The sequence below is a fragment of the Musa acuminata genome, chromosome BXJ1-3 (genome assembly GCF_036884655.1).
Source record: "Musa acuminata AAA Group cultivar baxijiao chromosome BXJ1-3, Cavendish_Baxijiao_AAA, whole genome shotgun sequence".
In the NCBI taxonomy this organism is placed as follows: Eukaryota; Viridiplantae; Streptophyta; class Magnoliopsida; order Zingiberales; family Musaceae; genus Musa; species Musa acuminata.
In genome coordinates, this window is record NC_088329.1 from 17884256 (window position 1) to 17908856 (window position 24601).

Consider the following 24601-nt stretch of genomic DNA (forward strand, 5'->3'; position numbering starts at 1 on the left):
TATGGTAGGCATTGCGATGAGTAGAGGTTCGGATATGAGATATCCGAAGTAGCCCTTGTCTTATTGGATATCCAATAAGCCCCTGAATTATTGGATCCTATGGACGAGATCCAATAAGAGCCCATGAGAGATTACTGGATAGAGATATACTAATCTAAAAGGCTTGGGTTATTGGATGCAGATCCAATACCCACTAGGCGAGGATCTATTAGGGTTTGATAGGAGACCTCTATAAATAGAAGGAATTCAGAGCCTCATAGGCTAGAGCCTTTGCTTGCCTCTCCTAGTCTCCTTCCCCTCTCCACCTCAAAGCAGGCCAGGAGTTTTGAGGAGCGTTGTCAGAACCCTGCTGTGTGGATTACCGCTAGAGAGGAGGACGCTTAACCTCTTTCACCCTCTCTTAAGGATTTGAAAGGAAACAGGGATATACGATCTCCCTAGGTAACACAATCTACTATATACGCAGTTTTTCAGTTTTGCGGATTTGCCACACCAATCTTCGCATGACGAGGAACATCTCTTTGGGAATCAGGGATTTTGTTTTCTTGTTCTTCCGCTGCGCATGTAATGTCGCCCCCAAAGATTTTTCCCAATAGTGGTATCAGAGCCAGGTTGTTCGTGCGATAGATTGGTTTTAAACTGCGTGTGTTGTGTTTTTGAGAAGCTTTTGACATCAAAATCGTTGACGCAAAAGCGAAAAAGGGCAACAACTGTTGCTGCCCTTGCTGCCGTCGCAGATGGCAGCACTACCATCTGCGTGCAGGCAGGCAGCCTGCAGTAGCAGCCGCAAGGGCAGCGGTGCCTGCGTGTTAGGACTCTAGCTAGGAGAGTCCTAATTGAGAGGGACATTCATGTAGGAGATTTTTTCTTAGAGAAGAATTAGGAGTTGTAAGGGAATAGAAGTCTTGAGTAGGAGTCCTATTAGGAGTTGGTTAGAAGTAAGAGTCTTAAGTAGGAGTCCTATTAGGAGTTAGGGTTTAGAAGCCCTATAAATAGCCATGTATTCCTTCTCTTTTCTTAAGCAATAGATGAATCTTTTCTGCAGCCTTTGAGCAGCAACTTGGAGGGAGGAACCCCTATAGAGTTCCAAGGAGGCTGATCCCCTAAAGAGATCAACCCCAAGTTTAGAATCTGCAAGGGTTCTATCACCTGGTATCAGAGCAGCGTTCTTGGCATCTCGCTGCCCTTCCATAGCCATCCATCAGCCCTCCACAGCCGCCCAAAACAATTCCCACAATTGCTTAAAAGATCGTCACCAAATTCCGCCATCATCTCCACCACCGCGGATCATCCTTTGATCTCCCCGTGAATTGCAACAGGTTCTGGTTTCCTACCTTACTACTGCTGCAATTTAATTATCCCTATCTGAAAATCCCCAAAAAAAAAAAATTGTTCCTATATTGCTGCATAAACTTTTCATCATAAAGTTTTCATCTCTACAACGAAAGATACATTGCAGAATTTCAGCCGCATAGCACTGTTTGTTTGATCTTGATACTATATTTTCTCTGTCCAAACCTCTACAAAATTTTCTTGATTAAATTGGACATCCTTGCTGTCATATAAACTAAGATATTATTGTCAATTCCCTCCTCAAACCTCTTAAATTTTTGGCGGAGATTTCATCGAGAAACCGCTGTTTCTTCCACGACAATTCTGCTCTTACAAGACAACACAATTCTACAGCAAACTTTTACTGATTTCTATCAAACCTTTGCTGTCATCCACAACAGATCGAAAACTTTCATCCATAGCCCTAAAACTTCACCAAACCACACCCTCAAATTACACCCAAAAAAGCCACAAAACAAACCTAAACCGCAGCCTACATATACCAATCCACCAACCCTTTCAACCATCACTTCTCTCAACCTATACATGCCTTTAACCCGTCAACAAAAGAGAGATCTTAACATCACAGATTTGGAGTCATATACTATAGCATCTGAGGAGGCAATCAATGCTAAATTTGAAGCCTTCGAGGCACGAATGGAGGATAAGATTCGGACTCTCCTTACCAAATTCAGTTTCGGCCGACCACCAAGCCCAAAGAAATCACATCAAGGAGAGAGCTCTAACCAATCACATCATGCCCAAAGAGATGACTTCCAAGAGAGGGGAGGCTCTATGACTGACCCCAACTATTCGCGCATGAGAGTGGACTTCCCTAGATGGGAAGAAGGAGACCCAATTGGTTGGATCTCGCGCGCGGAGCGATATTTTCGGTACCATAAAACTGCGAATGCATCCACGATGGAAATTGCAGCTATACATCTTGAAGGGGATGCCATATAGTGGTTTGACTAGTTTGAACACACTTATGGAGTCCTTTCATGGCTACAATTCAAAGAAGGACTACTAAACCGCTTCGGACCAACTTATTATGAGAACATTGACGGACAACTAGCAAAGATCCGACAAACCTCCACCATTCAGGAGTACCAAACCAGGTTTGAAAGGTTATCTAATCAAACTTGTGATTGGTCTAAAAAACAGCTATTGGGGACCTTTATTGAGGGCTTAAAGCCAGAGATCCGGGGAGAAGTTAAGACGCGACAACAATACACGCTTATGGCAGCCATCTCTTTCGTACGACTTCAAGAGGAGCGATTGAACCATGAAGCCTGGAGGACGAGGATCACTCCTTGACCTACAATACTAAAGCCCTCAGCCCCCCCTACTATCAACTGAGTCCCTGCACCGAAAAGGTTAACAAGAGAAGAACTTCGGGAGCGATCTGCGAAGGGGTTATGTTGGCATTGCGACGAGCCGTGGAGCCACGAGCATCGCTATAGAAAAGGTAGACTTCTTATGATTGAACTAGTAGAAGAAGAGGTCATTGGGCATCCAGAAGAGAGCCTTAAATATGAAATAGAAGATATTAAATAAGAGCCACAACCGACCGACATTACAGTACACGCACTGGCCGGCTACTCAAACCCGCAAACGATGAAAGTTGGAGGCCTTCTCAAACAACAGCCGATTACTGTTCTCATCGGCATGGGCAGTACTAATAACTTCTTGAATAGTAAGGTTGCTGCTCGGATGACACTGCATATTGAAGGTTGCAGCAAGTTCGATGTAAAGGTGACCGACGGCAGAATCCTAAAATGCGACCAAAGATGCCCGCAGGTAAAACTATTACTGCAAGACCAAGAAATTATCACTGATTTCTTCCTCCTACCACTTGATGACTATGAGGCAGTGCTTGGTATAGAATGGATGACTACACTAGGTGATGTCTCTTGGAACTTTTCTAAATTAATTATGAAATTCTACTGTAAGGGCAAACATATCATCCTACGCGGGAAGTGCAGAAGCAACGTTACCACTGTTTCGACCCAACGAATGGAGAAAGTTTTACACAAGGTAAATGGTGGCTTTTTGATGCACCTCCAGCAGAAACCAGAGGGGAAGAAAATAGAAATTGAAGATCAAAATCTTGCCCAATTGCTTACTGAATTTGCCGACATTTTTGCTGAACCATGTGGTCTTCCTCCTTCTCGACAACATGACCATCGAATTCCAATCCTTCCGAGCAAGCCACTAGCGAATACTCGACTGTACCAATATCCTCACCTCCAAAAAGATGAAATTGAAAAGATCGTAAAGGAGATGCTTGAAACAGGGGTGATTCGGCTAAGTTGCAGCCCTTATTCCTCACCATTGCTACTTATACGTAAGAAGGACGGAACTTGGCGGATGTGCATCGACTACCGAGCTTTAAATGGCATCATCGTCAAGGACAAGTATCCAATACCAGTGGTGGATGAACTTCTTGATGAATTAAAAGGAGCTCGAGTCTTCACGAAGTTGGACCTCCGATCCGGTTACCACCAAATTCAGGTATGTGAAGATGACATTCCAAAAACTTCATTCCGCACACATGATGGTCATTATGAATTCTTGGTAATGCCTTTTGGACTCACTAATACTCCTTCAACCTTTCAAAGTCTCATGAATGATATTTTTCAGAGCTTTCTTCGTAAATTTGTTCTGGTATTTTTTGATGATATTCTTATTTACAGCCCTTCTCTTGAGACTCACTTTCAGCATTTATGGATTGTTCTAACGATCCTTCGGGAGAATACTCTTTTTGTTAAGCAACCAAAGTGTAGCTTTCTCCAGCAAAAAGTAGAGTAACTTGGGCACATAATATCAGTAGAAGGAGTGGCGGTAGACCCAACAAAAATTAAGACAATACAAGGCTGGCCGAAATCTACAAACGTGAAATTACTACGCAGGTTCCTTGGACTAACAGGCTACTACTGAAAATTTATTAAGGACTATGGGAAGATCAGTGCACCACTCACTTCTCTACTGAAAAAAGATGCTTTCCAATGGTCGGACAAAGCCTCTGCTGCCTTCGACAAACTTAAGGTAGCCATGACAACGACGCTGGTGCTAGCGCTACCAGATTTCAACCGACCTTTCATCATTGAGACCGACGCATCTGGAGTCAGAATTGGAGCCATTCTCATGCAAGATGGTCGACCACTCGCATACACTAGCAAGACATTATCTCCCTCCCATCAAAACATGTCAGTATATGATAAGGAGATGCTCGCCATTGTACACGTAGTAATGAGGTGGAGACCCTACTTGATCGGCCGGCGATTTCAAATTAAAATCGACCATAGAAGCCTCAAGTATTTTTTGGAGCAAAAGATATCATCCCCTGAGTAACAAAAATGAGTAACCAAACTTCTTAGATTTGATTATGAAATTATTTACAAAAAGGGGAAAGAAAACGTTGTTGCAGATGCACTCTCACGGCTACCTGAGCAAGCTAAGGTTTCAGCCATCTCCCTTCCTACCAATAGTCTCCTCATGGACATTAGGGAAGAATGGAAGAAGGATCCAGAGATCAGCAACATTATAAAAAAATTGGAGGATCCAAGTGTAATAGCCCACTACACTAGGGATTCGAGGGATCTGCACTACAAAGGTCATATTGTGCTTATACCTGACTCTCCTTGTATCACAATCATCCTGCATGAAATGTATTCCATACCTTCAGCAGGGCACTCTAGATTCCTAAGAACCTACAAAAGAGTGAAGCAAATTTTTTATTGGAGAGGGATGAAAAAAATTATTGCTGAATATATGGCACAATGTGATGTATGTCAATAGCACAAGGGTGAAAGTGTGGCAAATCCAGGGAAACTACAACCACTACCTATACCGGACTCGGTGTGGACTGACATCTCCATGGACTTCATTAAAGGGCTGCCACCTGCCAAAGGTAAAAGCACAATTCTCGTGGTGGTTGATCGACTTACGAAATATGCTCATTTTTGTGCTGTGAGAAGTCCATACACTGCTGCTAGTATTGCCCAAGTTTTCATAGATAATATTGTTAAACTGCATGGGATGCCAAGGTCCATTGTAAGTCATCGTGATAGGATCTTCACTAGTAAATTTTTGACCAAGTTATTCCAGTTACAAGGCACCAAACTCAAGATGAGCACAGCGTATCATCCACAAACTAACGGCCAAACAGAGGTGGTAAACAGGTGTTTAGAGATGTACCTTTAGTGTTTCGCTAGCGACTGACCAAAAGAGTGGGCAAAATGGCTTCCCTGGGCCGAATGGTGGTATAATACTATATATCATTCATCTACAAAATGTGCCCCTTATGAAGCATTGTATGGTCGACCGGCTCTTGTGATTCCAAAGTATGTAATTGGCTCGGCCAAGATAGATCAGGTTGAATAAGAATTGATTGATAGGGACAAACTCCAACAACTGTTAAAAGATAATCTCTCTATAGCTCAAGCCAGAATGAAGCAGCAAGCCGAAACACGACGAAGGGAAAGAGAATTTTCAGGAGGAGATTGGGTTTATCTTCGCCTACAACCATACAAGCAACTCTCCATCAACACTCGAGCCTCCATGAAGCTATCTTCACGATTTTTTGGGCCCTATCAGATCACAAAGTGTATTGGAGCAGTGGCGTATAGACTTAAATTACTTGAGGATGCCAAAATTCACCGTATCTTCCATGTGTCATGCCTGAAGCCCAAGTTGGGAGAACACGAGTCACCCCAGATCAAACTTCCTAACTGTTAGAACCCTTGCAGATTCTAAACTTGGGGTTGATCTCTTTAGGGGATCGGCCTCCTTGGAACTCTATAGGGGTTCCTACCTCCAAGTTGCTGCTCAAAGGCTACAGAAAAGATTCATCTATTGCTTATGAAAAGAGAAGGAATACATGGATATTTATAGGGCTTCTAAACCCTAACTCCTAATAGGACTCCTACTTAAGACTCTTACTTCTAACCAACTCCTAGTAGGACTCCTAGTCATGACTCATATTCCCTTACAACTCCTAATTCTTCTCTAAGAAAATACCTCCTACATGAATGCCCCTCTCAATTAGGACTCTCCTAGCTAGAGTCCTAACAGTTTTACATGGATGTCCCTCTCAATTAGGACTCTCCAAGTTAGAGTCCTAACAGACCCGCCCTCTTCAAATCAGCCTTGTCCTCGAGGCTGATGATTCGTGAATTCTAGGAATTTGATCTTCAAGTCGTCATAGTTCTCCCAAGTGGCATCTTCTATTGGTAGGTTCGCCCACTGTATTAGCACTTCATTAGTGGGTCATCGTCGTTGAGTCACGATCCGTCGATCAATAATGACACTTGGCTGGGTCTGGAGTTCTCTTTGGGTAGTCATATTTGGTGAGTGGCTTTGGGCTGTCTCCAAGTACCTATTTAAAACTTTCGTCTGGCCGTCGATTTATGGGTGATATGTCATACTCCTTTTCAATTTAGTACCCTGCATATGGAATAACTTTGTCCAAAATCTGCTCGTGAAGATGCAAGTAGAATTTATCGTAAGCACAATGCGTCCCTTATAGTGTAATTCTTTTGAGTCCCAATTGTAATGAGCCATGGGGCTTGGTGCTTCCTCCAATTTTTTTATAATCTTACTAGTCTCTGAATCTTCCTGCCATTCCATCTTAATATCCTTAAGAAAGTTGCTGGTCGGAAGTGAAACGGCCGAAACTTCAACTTGCTCGGGTAGCTGCGAAAGTGCATCCTTTTTTATTGCTCTAAGGGATGATATTTTTCGCTCCAAAAAGTACTTGAGGCTTTTATTATTGATTTTAATTTGAAATCGTCGGCCAATCAAGTAGGGTCTCCACCTTGTTGCTGCGCGCACAATGGCGAGCATCTCCTTATCATATGTTGACTTATTTTGATGGGAGGGAGATAATGCCTTGCTAGTGTATATGAGTGGCGACCATCTTGCATGAGAATGACTCAAATTCTGACTCCAGATGCGTCGGCCTCAATAATGAAGGGTCGGTTGAAATCTGGTAGTGTTAGCACCGGCGTCGTCGTCATGGCTGCCTTAAGTTTGTCGAAGGCAGCGGAGGCTCTGTCCGACCATTGGAAGACATCTTTTTTCTAAAGAAGTAAGTGGTGCACTGATCTCTCCATAGTTTTTCACGAACTTGTAGTAGTAGCCTGTTAAACCTAGAAAGCCATGTAGCAATTTTATGTTCCACGGGGTCAGCCAGTTTTGCATTGCTCCAATTTTGAAGGGGTCTACTGCCACACCTTCCTCTGATATGATATGCCCAAGATATTCTGCTTTCTTATGAAGAAAGCAAAAATTCATAGTGGTCGTTGTGTGTTCAAAAGGTGGTTTTCGGTATGTCTTCTTCGCATACTCGTATTTGATAATACCCGGATCGAAGGTCTAGCTTTGTAAAGATTTGTGCTCCCTTAGCAACTCATCTACTATTGGAATAGGGTATTTATCTTTGATGGTTATGCCATTGAGAGCTCGGTAATCAACACATAATCGCCATATTCCATCCTTCTTTCGTATGAGGAGCACCGGTGAAGAGTAGGGGCTGCAACTTTGCCGAAAAACTCTTGTTTTGAGCATCTCTTTTACAATCCGTTCTATTTCATTCTTCTGGAGATGTGGATATTGATATGGCTGAGCATTTGCTGGAGATTTGCCTGGAAGAATCATTATACAATGATCATGCCGACGGGTAAGAGGTAGGTTGCGCGGTTCATCAAATATATCTGAAAATTCAGCAAGCAAAGGAAGTAGATTTGGATCTTCAAATTTTGTTGGCTCTCTCTTAGTTTGTTGCTCAAGTTGTACCAAAAAGCTGCTGCATACTTTATGCAAAACCTTCTCCATTTGTTGTGTGCAAATCGTCGTTACGTCGCCCTCACGTTTCCCGTGCAGTATCACCTGTTTCTCCTTACTATAAAATTTTATAATTAGTTGCATAAAATTCCAAGAAATATCACCTAATGTCATCAACCATTTAATTCTGAGTATGGCCTCATGATCATCAAGAGGGAGGAGTAAGAAATCTGCAATTATCTCTTGGTCTTGCAACAACAGTTTCTCCTGCGGGCACCTATGATCACACTTCAAAATCTGTCCGTTGGCGACCTTAACGACAAACCTGCTGCAATTCTCAATAGGTAAGTTCATATAGACAGCAACCTTACTATTTAGGAAGTTATTAGTGCTGCCCATGTCGATGAGAACAGTGATCGGTTGTTGTTTGAGAAGGCCTCCAACTTTCATCGTTTGTAGGATTGAGTAGCCAACTAGTGTATGTACCGTAACTTTGGTCGGTTGTGGCTCTTCTTCTGTATCTTCTTCTTCATGTTCAAGGCTCTCTTTTGGATGTTCAATGACCTCTTCTTCTATCGGTTCAATAATAAGAAGTCCCCATTTACTATAGCGATGCTCACGGCTCCACGGCTCATCACAATGCCAACATAACCCCTTCGCATATCGCTCCCGAAGCTCTTCTCTTGTTAACCTCTTTGGTGTAGGGACTTGGTCGAAAGTAGGGGGGCCTAAGAGCTTCAATATTACTGGTTGAGGAGCGACCCTAGTCCTCCGAGTTTCATGGTTCAATTGCTCCTCTTGATGTCGTGCGAAAGAGATGCCTGCCATAAGCGTATACGGTTGTCGCGCTTTAACTTCTCCTCGGATCTCCGGCTTCAAGCCCTCAATGAAGGTTCTCAATAGCTATTTTTGAGACCAATCATGAGTTTGATTAGATAACCTTTCAAACCTGATTTGGTACTCCTGAATGGTAGAGGTTTGTTGGATCTTTGCTAGTTGTCCGTCAATATTCTCGTAATCGGTTGGTCTGAAGCGGATCAGCAGTCCTTCTTTGATTTGTCACCATGAAAGGACTCCATAAGTATGTTCAAACCAATCAAACCACTGTATAGCATCCCCTTCAAGATATATAGCTGCAATTTTCACCATAGATGCATCCGCGATTTTATGGTACCGAAAATATCGCTCCGCGCGCGAGATCCAACCAATTGGGTCTCCTTCTTCCTATCTAGGGAAGTCCACTCCCATGCATGGATAGTTGGGGTTGGTCATAGAGCTTCCCCTCTCTTGGAAGTCATATCTTTGGGCTTAGTGTGATTGGGCAAAGCTCTCTCCTTGATATGATTTCTTCGGGCTTAGTGGTCGGCCCAATCTGAGTTCGGTAAAGAGCGTCCGAATCTTATCCTCCATTCGTGCCTCCAAGGCTTCGAATTTAGCATTGATTGCCTCCTTAGATATCATAGTATATGCCTCCAAATCTATGATGTTAAGATCTCTCTTTTGTTGTTAGGTTAAAGGCATGTATAGGTTGAGAGAAGTGATGGTCGAAAGGGTTGGTGGATCGGTGGATGTAGGCTACGATTTAGGCTTGTTTTGTGGCAGTTTTGGGTGCAGTTTGAGGGTGTGGTTTGGTGGAGTTTTAGGGCTGTGGATGAAAGTTTTGGATCTGTGGTAGATGGCAGCAAAGGTTTGATAGAAATCAGTGGAAGTTGCAGCAAGTATGTGCTGTATTGTAAGAGTAGAATTGTCGTCGAAGAAACAATGGTTTCTCGATGTAATTTCTACCAAAAACTTAAGAGAATTAAGGAGGGAATTGATAGCAAAATCACAGATTATATGACAGCAAGGTTGTCTAATTTAATCAAGAGAATTTTAGCAGTATAACAGCAAGAAAATTGGTGCAAGTTGCGATAGCAGAATTGTCGTCGAAAAATTTCAGCCGGTTATGATAAAAATTTGCAGCAACACAAAATTATTTTTAAAGATGAATTCCTTAATATATCAATCTTAGATGGAAGCCAAGATGATCTATGATGTGTATAAGAAATTTCATTCAAAAAAGATTGCAAATAGATGGGTTAAGGCAACAATATGCCGCTGAAATTTTCTGCAGCACAGATTTTTAAATATAACAGATTAGATATAAAAGATCAGTGGTTTATATTGAGAATTTTTTGATGAAACCAAAGGAAAATCCACTGTTAGGAAGTGTAAAAGCTATCATAAAAATTTTGTAGAGATTTGGATAGAAATAATATAGTATCAAGATCAAACAAACAGTGCTATGCGGCTGAAATTTTACAGTGCAGATTTTCAAGTATAGCAGATTAGACGTAAAAGATCAATGGTTTATATTGAGAATTTTTTGAAAAAACCAAAGGGAAATCTGCTGTTAGGAAGTGTCAAAGATGTCATAAAAATTTCATAAAAATTTGGATAGAAAAAGCATAGTAGCAAGATCAAACAGATGGTGCTATGCGGCTGGAATTCTGCAATGTATCTTTCGTCGTAGAGATGAAAACTTTGTGATGAAAGGTTTATGAAGCAATATAGGAACAATTTTTTTTTTTGGATTTTCGAATAAGGATAACTAAATTGCAGCAGCAGTAAGGTAGGAAATCAGAACCTATTGCAATTCACGGGGAGATCAAAGGATGATCTACGGTGGTGGAGATGATGGCGGAATTCGGCGACGATCTTTTAAGCAATTGTGGGAATTGCTTTGGGAGGTTGTGGAGGGCTGATGGATGGCAATGGAAGGGAAGCGAGATGCCAAGAACGTTGCTCTGATACCAGGTGTTAGAACCCTTGCAGATTCTAAACTTGGGGTTGATCTCTTTAGGGGATCGGCCTCCTTGGAACTCTATAGGGGTTCCTCCCTCCAAGTTGCTGCTCAAAGGCTGCAGAAAAGATTCATCTATTGCTTATGAAAAGAGAAGGAATACATGGCTATTTATAGGGCTTCTAAACCCTAACTCCTAATAGGACTCCTACTTAAGACTCTTACTTCTAACCAACTCCTAGTAGGACTCCTAGTCAAGACTCCTATTCCCTTACAACTCCTAATTCTTCTCTAAGAAAATACCTCATACATGAATGCCCCTCTCAATTAGGACTCTCCTAGCTAGAGTCCTAACAGTTTTACATGAATGTCCCTCTCAATTAGGACTCTCCAAGCTAGAGTCCTAACACCAACACCCCTGAGGATGGAGATATTCAAACTCAATCTCAAGCCATCCTCGATCGTAGGATCGTGATGTGTCGCCGATGTCCCTCTACTGAAGTACTAGGGCATTGGAATAATTTACTACTTGAAGACGCCATATGGGAACCATATGAAGAGCTAAAGACCCGGTTCCCTAAGTTCATGGAATCTCAGCCTTGAGGACAAGGCTGATTTGAAGAGGGCGGATCTGTTAGGACTCTAGCTAGGAGAGTCCTAATTGAGAGGGACATTCATGTAGGAGGTTTTTTCTTAGAGAAGAATTAGGAGTTGTAAGGGAATAGGAGTCTTGAGTAGGAGTCCTATTAGGAGTTGGTTAGAAGTAAGGGTCTTAAGTAGGAGTCATATTAGGAGTTAGGGTTTAGAAGCCCTATAAATTGTCATGTATTCCTTCTCTTTTCTTAAGCAATAGATGAATCTTTTCTGCAGCCTTTGAGCAGCAACTTGGAGAGTGAAACCCCTATAGAGTTCCAAGGAGGCCGATCCCCTAAAGAGGTCAACCCCAAGTTTAGAATCTGCAAGGGTTCTATCACTGCGGTTGCTGCTCTCGCGTGGTGACGCACCGCAGGGCAGCGACGCTTGTGGTCGTTGCTCCCTCGGGCAAAAACCTAGCAGGGGCGGTCGCTTGGTGAGGTAGCACCGCCTGAGGGCAATGCCTCGCGGGCATAACCGTCTTTGGATGGGACGACGCCCACAGGGGCGCTCGCGGGGGCGCCCAGCTACAGGGGCAACGTCGCTAGCGGGTGTGCCGTGCCGCCTGCAGGCGAGGGTAGTGACCCCGCCCTTCGCCGCACAGCCTATCGCCGGTAGGGTGGCGGAGGCGGCGTCAGCAACAGTAGTAGGGGAGGATGAGTGCATTAGGGTTTTCTGAGCAAAAGACAGTTTTATCCCTCAAAATTTGAGAAATTCAAAATTTTATCTTTTGTCTAAATTATGAAAATACCCCTAGGAATTAAGAAATTCCCTATATGTCCCTGATTTCATAAAATACTAATTAATAAAAAAGTTTAGTTGATTATTATTTTTATTATTATCTGGTCGTCCTACATGATGATGATTATTTATATATGTGATGTATGATGTGTGTACGAACGATCATGGACCGTATGATGTGTGTACTTGTGATTATTATTATTGGGGTCTGCGAGCCTCCATTATATTTCTTGTTTATTGTTGGGCCTGCATGCTTATGATTAAGTTGTAATCACATGAGTAGGCGTAGCGGGAGCGTGGATGCGATAGCGGGACCCACGAGACGGACGATCGCGATCCATGAAGATGCATCGAGATGTCGACGGAACCGACGAGGACGAGATGGACGATCACAGGGCATGGAGGTGCACCGTTGCAAACATAGATCTTGATATGAGTGATTAGGCCTACTGGCTCGGGCCTAATCACATTAGGTTGTGGTCCATGATCATCTGGTGTGATTGCTTATACATATACTAGATATTTATATATATTTGCATGTGATGTAAATATATATTAAATATGTATATGTGTGATATGTCATATTAGGAGACCAAATCATAGAAACATCTCTCTCGATAATATTAAGTTAGTAAACGTGAGGCAATTAGATTGACCCACGTGGCCTTCCATCGTTATAAGTAGGAACTAATTCCCGGTGTAGGTTGAGTTGGTCGAGTCCCTCGAGACTCACCTATATCGCGATTCGCTATCTTACTTACGACATAGAGATGTCACCGGTGACCTGAGAACATGGTATGCTTGGTCGAGTCCCTCGAGGGTATATCATCAAATCAGACTCATCTTGTAACGAAGGTGTTGACTTAACCGAGCATTATGGTTGGTTGAGTCCCTTGAGACCATGATGATTCAGAGGCTGAACAGGATGGGAATCACAAGTTGTGATCGGCAAGAGTTGCCTACCTTTTATGCTTAGTGTGATTGGTCGAGTCCCTCGAGGTTATACTAAGACGCTGTGTTAGAACCCTTACAGATTCTAAACTTGGGGTTGATCTCTTTAGGGGATCGGCCTCCTTGGAACTCTACAGGGGTTCCTCCCTCCAAGTTGCTGCTCAAAGGCTGTAGAAAAGATTCATCTATTGCTTATGAAAAGAGAAGGAATACATGGCTATTTATAGGGCTTCTAAACCCTAACTCCTAATAGGACTCCTACTTAAGACTCTTACTTCTAACCAACCCCTAGTAGGACTCCTAGTCAAGACTCCTATTCCCTTACAATTCCTAATTCTTCTCTAAGAAAACACCTCCTACATGAATGCCCCTCTCAATTAGGACTCTCCTAGCTAGAGTCCTAACAGAATGTCCCTCTCAATTAGGACTCTCCTAGCTAGAGTCCTAACAGTTTTACATGAATGTCCCTCTCAATTAGGACTCTCCAAGCTAGAGTCCTAACAGACCCACTCTCTTCAAATCAGCCTTGTCCTCGAGGCTGATGATTCGTGAATTCTGGGAATTTGATCTTCAACTTGTCATAGTTCTCCCAAGTGGCATCTTCTATTTTTAGGTTCGCTCACTATATTAGCACTTCATTAGTGGGTCATCGTCATCGAGTCACGATCCGTCGCTCAATAATGACACTTGGCTGGGTCTGGAGTTCTCTTTGGGTAGTCATATTTGGTGGGTGGCTTTGGGCTGTCTCCAAGCACCTATTTAAAACTTTCGTCTGGCCGTCGGTTTGTGGGTGATATGCCATACTCCTTTTCAATTTAGTACCCTGCATATGGAATAACTTTGTCCAAAATCTACTCGTGAAGATGCAAGTAGAATTTATCGTAAGCACAATGCGTCCCTTATGGTGTAATTCTTTTGAGTCCCAATTGTAATGAGCCATGGGGCTTGGTGCTTCCTCCAATTTTTTTATAATCTTACTAGTCTCTGAATCTTCCTGCCATTCCATCTTAATATCCTTAAGAAAGTCGCTGGTCGGAAGTGAAACGACCGAAACTTCAACTTGCTCAGGTAGCTGCGAAAGCGCATCTGCAAAAACATTCTCTTTCCCCTTTTTGTAAGTTATTTCATAATCAAATCCAAGAAGTTTTATTACCCTTTTTTTCTGCTCAGGGGTTGATATTTTTCGCTCCAAAAAGTACTTGAGGCTTTTATGGTCGGTTTTAATTTGAAATCGTCGGCTAATCAAGTAGGGTCTCCACCTCGTTGCTGCGCGCACAATGGCGAGCATCTCCTTATCATATGTTGACTTATTTTGATGGGAGGGAGATAATGCCTTGCTAGTGTATATGAGTGGTCGACCATCTTGCATGAGAATGGCTCCAATTCCGACTCCAGGTGCGTCGGCCTCAATAATGAAGGGTCGGTTGAAATCTGGTAGTGTTAGCACCGGCATCGTCGTCATGGCTGCCTTAAGTTTATCGAAGGCTGCGGAGGCTCTGTCCAACCATTGGAAGACATCTTTTTTCAGTAAAGAAGTAAGTGGTGCATTGATCTCTCCATAGTTTTTCACGAACTTGCAGTAGTAGCCTGTTAAACCCAGAAAGCCATGTAGCAATTTTATGTTCCTAGGGGTCAGCCAGTTTTGCATTGCTCCAATTTTGAAGGGGTCTACTGCCACACCTTCCCCTAATATGATATGCCCAAGATATTCCACCTTCTTATGAATAAAGCAAAAATTCATAGTGGTTGTTGTGTGTTCAAAAGGTGGTTTTCGGTATGTCTTCTTCGCATACTCGTATTTGATGATACCCGGATTGAAGGTCCAGCCTTGTGAAGATTTGTGCCCCCTTAGCAACTCATCTACTACCGGAATAGGGTATTTATCCTTGATGGTTATGCCATTGAGAGCTCGGTAATCAACACATAATCGCCATATTCCATCCTTCTTTCGTATGAGGAGCACCGGTGAAGAGTAGGGGCTGCAACTTTGCCGAAAACCTCCTGTTTTGAGCATCTCTTTTACAATCCTTTCTATTTCATCCTTCTAGAGATGTGGATATTGATATGGCTGAGCATTTGCTGGAGATTTTCCTGGAAGAATCATTATACAATGATCATGCCGACGGGTAAGAGGTAGGTTGCGTGGTTCATCAAATATATCTGAAAATTCAGCAAGCAAAGGAAGTAGATTTGGATCTTCAAATTTTGTCGGCTCTCCCTTAGTTTGTTGCTCAAGTTGTACCAAAAAGCTGCTGCATACTTTATGCAAAACCTTCTCCATTTGTTGTGTGCAAATCGTCGTTACGTCGCCCTCACGTTTCCCGTGCAGTATCACCTGTTTCTCCTTACTATAAAATTTTATAATTAGTTGCATAAAATTCCAAGAAATATCACCTAATGTCATCAACCATTTAATTCTGAGTATGGCCTCATGATCATCAAGAGGGAGGAGTAAGAAATCTGCAATTATCTCTTGGTCTTGCAACAACAGTTTCTCCTGCGGGCACCTATGATCACACTTCAAAATCTGTCCGTTGGCGACCTTAACGACAAACCTGCTGCAATTCTCAATAGGTAAGTTCATATAGACAGCAACCTTACTGTTTAGGAAGTTATTAGTGCTGCCCATGTCGATGAGAACAGTGATCGGTTGTTGTTTGAGAAGGCCTCCAACTTTCATCGTTTGTAGGATTGAGTAGCCAACTAGTGTATGTACTGTAACTTTGGTCGGTTGTGGCTCTTCTTCTGTATCTTCTTCTTCATGTTCAAGGCTCTCTTTTGGATGTTCAATGACCTCTTCTTCTATCGGTTCAATCATAAGAAGTCCCCATTTACTATAGCGATGCTCACGGCTCCACGGCTCATTACAATGCCAACATAACCCCTTCGCATATCGCTCCCGAAGCTCTTCTCTTGTTAACCTCTTTGGTGTAGGGACTTGGTCGAAAGTAGGGGGGCCTAAGAGCTTCAATATTACTGGTTGAGGAGCGACCCTAGTCCTCCGAGTTTCATGGTTCAATTGCTCCTCTTGATGTCGTGCGAAAGAGATGCCTGCCATAAGCGTATACGGTTGTCGCGCTTTAACTTCTCCTCGGATCTCCGGCTTCAAGCCCTCAATGAAGGTTCTCAATAGCTATTTTTGAGACCAATCATGAGTTTGATTAGATAACCTTTCAAACCTGATTTGGTACTCCTGAATGGTAGAAGTTTGTCGGATCTTTGCTAGTTGTCCATCAATATTCTCGTAATCGGTTGGTCTGAAGCGAATCAGCAGTCATTCTTTGAATTGTTGCCATCAAAAGGACTCCGTAAGTATGTTCAAACTAGTCAAACCACTGTATAGCATCCCCTTCAAGATGTATAGCTGTAATTTTCACCATAGATGCATTCGTGGTTTTGTGGTACTGAAAATATCGCTCCACGCGCAAGATCCAACCAATCGAGTCTCCTTCTTCCCATCTAGGGAAGTCCACTCTCATGCATAGATAGTTGGGGTCAGTAATAGAGCTTCCCATCTCTTGGAAGTCATATCTTTGGGTTTGGTGCGATTGGGCATAGCTCTCTCCTTGATGTGATTTCTTCGTGCTTAGTGGTCGGCCCAATATGAGTTCGGTAAAGAGTGTCCGAATCTTATCCTCCATTCGCGCCTCGAAGTCTTCGAATTTAGCATTGATTACCTCCTCAAATGCCATAGTATATGCTGTTGCAATTCACGGGGAGATCAAAGGGTGATCCGTGGTGGTGGAGATGATGGCGGAATTCGGCGACGATCTTTTAAGCACTTGTGGGAATTGCTTTTGGTGGTTGTGGAGGGCTAATGGATGGCAATGGAAGGGCAGCAAGATGCCAAGAACGCTGCTTTGATTCCAGGTGTTAGAACCCTTATAGATTCTAAACTTGGGGTTGATCTCTTTAGGAGATCGACCTCCTTGGAACTCTACAGGGGTTCCTCCCTCCAAGTTGCTGCTCAAAGGCTGTAGAAAAGATTCATCTATTGCTTATGAAAAGAGAATGAATACATGGCTATTTATAGGGCTTCTAAACCCTAACTCCTAATAGGACTCCTACTTAAGACTCTTACTTCTAACCAACTCCTAGTAGGACTCCTAGTCAAGACTCCTATTCCCTTACAACTCCTAATTCTTCTATAAGAAAACACCTCCTACATGAATGCCCCTCTCAATTAGGACTCTCCTAGCTAGAGTCCTAACAGAATGTCCCTCTCAATTAGGACTCTCCTAGCTAGAGTCCTAATAGTTTTACATGAATGTCCCTCTCAATTAGAACTCTCCAAGCTAGAGTCCTAACACGCTGATTGGATCCTGATCCCCATTAGAAGTCAACTGGAGACTTCCGTTTCACGTGCTGAGGGTATCGCGTGACTCGTTAGTAAAATAGTGGGAGCATATTAAGATAGAACTCCATATCTTGATAGTTTATTTCTTACAAAATCTGCATGTTATTCATTTCTGCTACATTTTTATTTTCAGAAAATGTCGCTTTCAAATCCCTTACGTGGCATACTTGATGTCAACCCGCCTCACTATTCCAAATTATACAGATTGGCTCCGTAACTTTAGAATTGTTCTCACGGTGGAGAAAATCATGTACGTCCTTGATACAGTGATGCCTACGCCCGAAGAAGAGGCAAGCGAGGATGAGATCACTCGCTACGTGAAGTATATTGATGACTCCACTCTTGCTCAGTGCTATATGTTGGGCTCTATGACTCCTGAGTTACAGAGACAACATGAAAAGATGGATGCTAGATCCATTCTCCTACATGTTCGCAAATTGTTTGAGGAACAGGGAAGGACTCAGCGATATGAGATATCCAAGAGCCTCTTCCGCGCTAGGATGACTAAGGGGACACCGGTTCAGAACCATGTCCTAAAGATGATTGAGTGGATAGAGAAACTCACAGGTTTAGGAATGGTCTTAGAGGATAACTTGTGTGTGGACATTATGCTTCAGTCCCTACCAAATTCCTTTTCACAGTTCATAATAAATTTTAATATGAACAAGCTTGAGGTGACTCTCCCAAAGCTCCTCATTATGTTGAGGGATGTAGAAAGTACTATTAAGAAAGAGAAGCCAGTTCTCTACACTAGTGAGACGAGAAAGAAAAGGAAAGCAGAAAGGTCCCTTAAGAAGGGAAAGGGCAAGGGCAGACTAGGTAAAGCAAAGGTTGCTAAGAAATACCTAGTAAAGGACAAAGGTCAGTGCTTCCACGGTGGTAAAGATGGGCACTAGAAGAGGAACTGCAAAGAGTACCTTGCAGATATTTAATATATATCTACATCGCATGCAAATATATATAGTATGTGTATAAGCAATCACACCAGATGATCATGGACCACAACCTAATGTGATCAAGCCCAAGCCAGTAGGCCTAATCATTCACATTAAGATCTATGCGTGCAACGTTGCATCTCCATGCCCTATGATAATCCGTCCAAACATCAAACATCACATGTATAAATCATTATCATGTAAGACTACTAGATAATAATAAAAATAATAATCAACTAAAAATTTTAATTAATTAATATTTTTTGAAATCAGGGATATGTAGGGAATTTTTGAATTCCTAGGGGTATTTTCATAATTTGGACAAAAGACAGAAACTAAAATTTCTCAAATTTCGAGGGGTAAAATTATCGTTTTGCCTAAAACCCAAAACCCCTCTCCCTCTTCACTACTACTACTATCGTTGCTACCCTGCCGGCGGCGGCATGTGCAATGGGGCCAGGGTGCCGCCGTTGTAGGTGGGCACCCCCGTGGGTAGCGTTGCCCCTGCGGGCGGTTCTACCCGCGAGGTAGCGACCATAGGCGGTGCTACCTGGCCGGGCGGTCGCCCCTACGGGGGTTTTGCCCATGGGAGTAGCGGCCATTGTCGCCACTACCCTGTGGCGTGTCACCTCGTGGGAGCAGCGGCCGCAGGCGCTGCTTCCCTGCGGTGCCTCAGCACGTGAGCGCCGCGGCCGCAAGCGCCGCTGCCCTACGACGCCTTTGCCCGTGGGTCCTATTAGAGCTAGCCCTAGAAAATTTACCAAAGGGTAATTTTGGTAATCCAACAAAGACAATAAAGAGGAAAAAATAAAAGCAACAAGAACACCAGATTTACGTGGTTTGGTCAATTGACCTACATCCACGGACGAAAGAGGAGCAAATCACTACTATAAAAGATGGACTATTACAAATGCCTTAGGAAGATGTTCTTAGGCCATAAAACACCTGAATCTATTAAACAAGAAAAACCCAAACTATAAGCCTAAACTATTTAATTGAGTGTGGACTTAAACCCAAAGCGAACACTTAGGTTTTTCTTGTGGTGCATCTGACTTCAAAGCTGTTAGAACCCTTGCAGATTCTAAACTTGGGGTTGATCTCTTTAGGGGATCGGCCTCGGAACTATATAGGGGTTCCTCCCTCCAAGTTGCTGCTCAAAGGCTGCAGAAAAGATTCATCTATTGCTTATGAAAAGAGGTGAAATACATGACTATTTATAGGGCTTCTAAACCCTAACTCCTAATAGGACTCTTACTTAAGACTCCTACTTCTAACCAACTCCTAATAGGACTTATACTCAAGACTCCTACTTCTAACCAGCTCCTAATAGGACTCCTACTCAAGACTCCTATTCCTTTACAACTCCTTATTCTTCTCTAAGAAATAAACTCCTAACCCTAGCCGACCACTTCACCTCTTTAATAGGGGTCGGCTTAGGTAGGTTTTACATGAATGTCCCTCTCAATTAGGACTCTCCTAGCTAGAGTCCTAACAAACCTGCCCTCTTCAAATCAGCCTTGTCCTCGAGGCTGACGATTTATGAATTTTGGGAATTTGATCTTCAAGTCATCATAGTTCTCCCAACTGGCATCTTCTGTTAGTAGGTTTGCCCACTGTATTAGCAATTCAGTAGTGGATCATCGTCGTCAAGTCACGATCCGTCGATCAATAATGGCACTTGGCTTAGTCTGAAGTTCTCTTTGGGTAGTCATATTTGATCGGTGGCTTTGGGCTGTCTCCAAGCACCTATTTACAACTTCCGTCTGGCTGTCGGTTTGTGGGTGATATGTCATACTCCTTTTCAATTTAGTACCCTGCATATGGAATAACTTTTTCCAAAATCTGCTCATGAAGATGCAAGTAGAATTTATCATAAACACAATGTGTCCCTTATAGTATAATTCTTTTGAGTCCCAATTGTAATGAGCCATGGGGCTTGGTGCTTCCTACAATTTTTTTATAATCTTACTAGTCTCTGAATCTTCTTGCCATTCCATCTTAATATCCTTAAGAAAGTCGCTGGTCGGAAGTGAAACAGTCGAAACTTCAACTTGTTCGGGTAGCTGCGAAAGCGCATCTGCAAGAACATTCTATTTCCCCTTTTTGTAAGTTATTTCATAATCAAATCCAAGAAGTTTTGTTATCCATTTTTGCTGCTCAGGGGATGATATCTTTCGCTCCAAAAAGTACTTGAGGCTTTTATGGTCGGTTTTAATTTGAAATCATCGACCAATCAAGTAGGGTCTCCACTGTTAGGATCGGAGCGGCACTAAGAGGGGGGTGAATTAGTGCAGTGGATTAAAACTTCGGTTTTGATAAATCTTTCGTACGATGAAAAGCAATATCAATGGAAACCGATTTTAGAAGCTTGATAACTTAGAAACGTATGGAAGCGTAGTAACTAAGTAGAGAAGTTTGCAGTATGTAAATGGCAAGAGTAGGATGCAAACCAGATAACGCAGCAGTTTTTAAAGTGGTTCGGTCAAAATGACCTACATCCACTTGCGAAGCCTTCTTCGTAGAGGCTTCCAACTTTCACTAGCAAATTTCTTGTAGGGGAAGGACTAATACCCCTCTTACAACCTTTACAAGTGGTTCACACTCTTACAATTCTTTTCAACAAGATGAGAGGAGGTGAACACTTAAGCAATATGAAAAACAAGGCTTGCAAAGACTATTCTAAGGCTCTTAATTCAAACTATTGCTTTTCAAAAGGTTGTAATCTCAGTTGAGATTTGTGGGGTATTTATAGGCCTCAAGAGGATTCAAATTTGGGCTCCAAAATTTGAATTCTCTTTGGTTCCCGAAGCTGGCGGTGCCACCGCCTGGCTCTCGGGTGCTAGGCGGTGCCACCGCCAAATCTAGCGGTGCCACTGCCTACACTATTTCAGCTCACTGGTTGGGCTCCAAAATTGGCCCAAACTAGTCCGAACTAGAGCCCAATTGGCCCCTACTTGGTTTATAGGATTAACACCTAATCCTAACCCTAAGTAACATGCTAACTATGAATTTAAAGACATTTTCTAAGCTATTACAAAGTCCGTAAGTCAAGACTTCTTCCGGCGAGCTTCCGGCGAACTTCCGACGGTTTTCCGATAAACTCTCGGAAACCATTCTGCGGACTCCCAGCAAGCTCCTAGACTTCAGAATTTGATCTTGACGAGTTCCGACGAGCTTCTTCGGCAAGCTCTGCGAACTTCCAACGAACCTTCCGGCGAGCTTCCGAAAAACCCTTCGGCAAGCTCCCTAATCATTCTCGGCTAGTTCCGGCAGCATTCTCGATGAACCTTCGGACTTCCGTCGAACACTCAAACTCGCAATGAATCCTTCGTGCTTGACTCCGACACTTTGTTTTGCTTTATGTCTTCGTCGTTATCGTAGTTAATCCTGCACACACAACCTAAAACTCTACTCCGATTTAGACAATTATTACAACATGAATTGACATTCTGTTGCCCGGCACGTCATTGGTTGGCGCTTCGTCCGATTCTTCGGTGCATCGTCCTCTCTTGCGGCTTGTTGCCCAATCGGCGGTTGACCTCCGCAACCCCGATATCCTTGGCGCAATTTCGCTCTTGGCCCGATGCCCGACGTCCAAAGTCTTCTGCCATCCAATATCCTAACGTGATCTCCTCCGGCGCAACGTCAATTCCTCCTGCGTTAACTGTTTAATCCTGATTGAGTAGACCTGTATCATTCAAAATACAGTTTAAATTATAAACACATATCAAGTGGTTTCATCATCAAAATACGAGATTCAACAATCTCCCCCTTTTTGATGATGACAACCACTTGATGATAGAGTTAACCTTAACTCCCGGAGTTTAAACAAACTCCCCCTATCAATATGCCATATTGATAGAACCTTGAATTCAAACCGAATTCAAGTCATTGCAATATTCATCATGAATACTTGCAACACATCTTCATGAACATATGCATAAACTTATGCATCACATGTCATGTCATCAACATACTTCTCCCCCTTTGTCATCAACAAAAAGGAGAAGTACCACAATCAAGTGTTTGTTATATGGGTTCAACTCATTGCATGAAAAACATAATATTAAATTTCTATCATCATGCAATCTAGCAATTTTATAATATTTTAGAACTTGCAAGCTAGCAATTTAGAGATGTTCAAGAAAGCAACTCTTGCTTCTTGAAATATGCAAGTTTTATAAGCTAGCAAATTCAAATATATGCAAGTTGGCATATTTACTTTTCTTGAGATAGGCACGATAGCACATTTTTGCATTTTCTTGATGTTTCAAGCTAGCAATTCTCGGTGATGTTCAAGATAGCAATTTCTTCTCTTTTGAGAAGTGTAATTTTTTGCTTTCTTCTTGAATTGTACAAGCTTGCTATCTCCCCCTTAGTCATTGTCAAAAGGAAGGGAAGACCCTTTATGTCAATTTCTAAATCATGACAAAGGTGAGTAATCATTCTTATTTAAAAATTCCATAATTGAGATAAACCTTGAATTCAAATTAAGGCAATATTAATCATGATTCACATCATATGTAATACATCACATAAAAAACATAAGTATTGCATGCATCATTTTAGCAACAAATCGTAGTATTTCATCACATGACAATATATCAGCAAGTAAAATTACAATGCAAGTTCTTGATATCTTAATATGATGCAAACATGGCATATGGCAATCATAGCATTTCGATTATCAATTTACCATATATTTCGATGCAAGCTTCTTTTGATATCTTAACATAATTCAAATTCAAATATGATACTTATAGCATTAATTCATATATTTATCATTCAAATATGGCAGTCATAGTATCAATTCATATATTTCTCCCCCTTTGTCATTACCGAAAAGAAGGGAGAAATCAATGGCCAAAAGATTTTAATCATTATACAAGCCAACTTACAAAATCATGTCATGATATCAAGAAAATTCAAGGACATGATTCATTCAATAAATCCTTTTAATAGAGCAAAAGAATTATACAACCAATATATCAATATTATAGATCAAGTCATGATTCGTGATTCATCATAAAGCAAATTAATTTTCAGTCATCTCATAAGGCTTTTAAAGAATTTTTGAAACATAGGAGAATGATTAATTTAAGCATGCAATGTTTCGATCAAATTCAAGTCATGAATACCAATACTTTTATATTGTGAGTATCAATTCATGAATACCAAAAGATATTATTTGTGATTTCAATTTTGCAAGATCAAGATTATGATTTAAATAAAACTTATTCAAATCAATTCGGTAACTTGAAACTCATGATCAAGTCATCAAAATCAATTTCGAGATTCACAAAATATCATGAAATCATTAATCTCGATCAGATGGGAAAAATATTTTTTAAGTGATTCTTTTTCATCTAAGCATGCCTTAGTCTTTATATGCCAAATCAATATAAGCATGAAAGTTCAAGACGTAAAGGCAAAATCTTATAAGACAACTCATTTATAAAATATTCATCATGTTTATTTTCATGAGATTCATAAGATTGGTAAAATAAATTTATTAATCTCAATAGGATAGAAAATTATTTCCATTTCATACAATTGATTTCATGTGAGGGTATTCAAGTCTTTTTGTGAAAACAAGTATCATCATTTAAAATTGAAACATAAGTTTCGTCATGAAGCCGTTAAGACCAAACACATCATGATATCACGTCTATCATCAAAAGACTATCAAGAAATTCATACATAGATGTACATGCACTATGTCATCTTAATATGTCATGAGAATGTCATCTTAATTCATCATAAAAATGATTAGACCAAAAGCATATTAATCTAAAATGAGAGGTTCAAATCAACATTTACTTCAAAAACTCATGCATGACGTATACATATGTATGGATTAATCCTAAGCATTATCACATATCATATTATCATCCCTAATATTGCATCATTCAACATTTCAAAACATAACATGCATGAAACCTTTGCAATATACTTTTCATGATCAAATTTTTTAATTTTTCAAAGATGCTATAAAGAAAAACATGATATAATTTTTAAAAAATAATTTTTTTATTTCCTATTCCTACTATCTAAATTAAGCACTCATGAAGGGCTTTAAGTAAT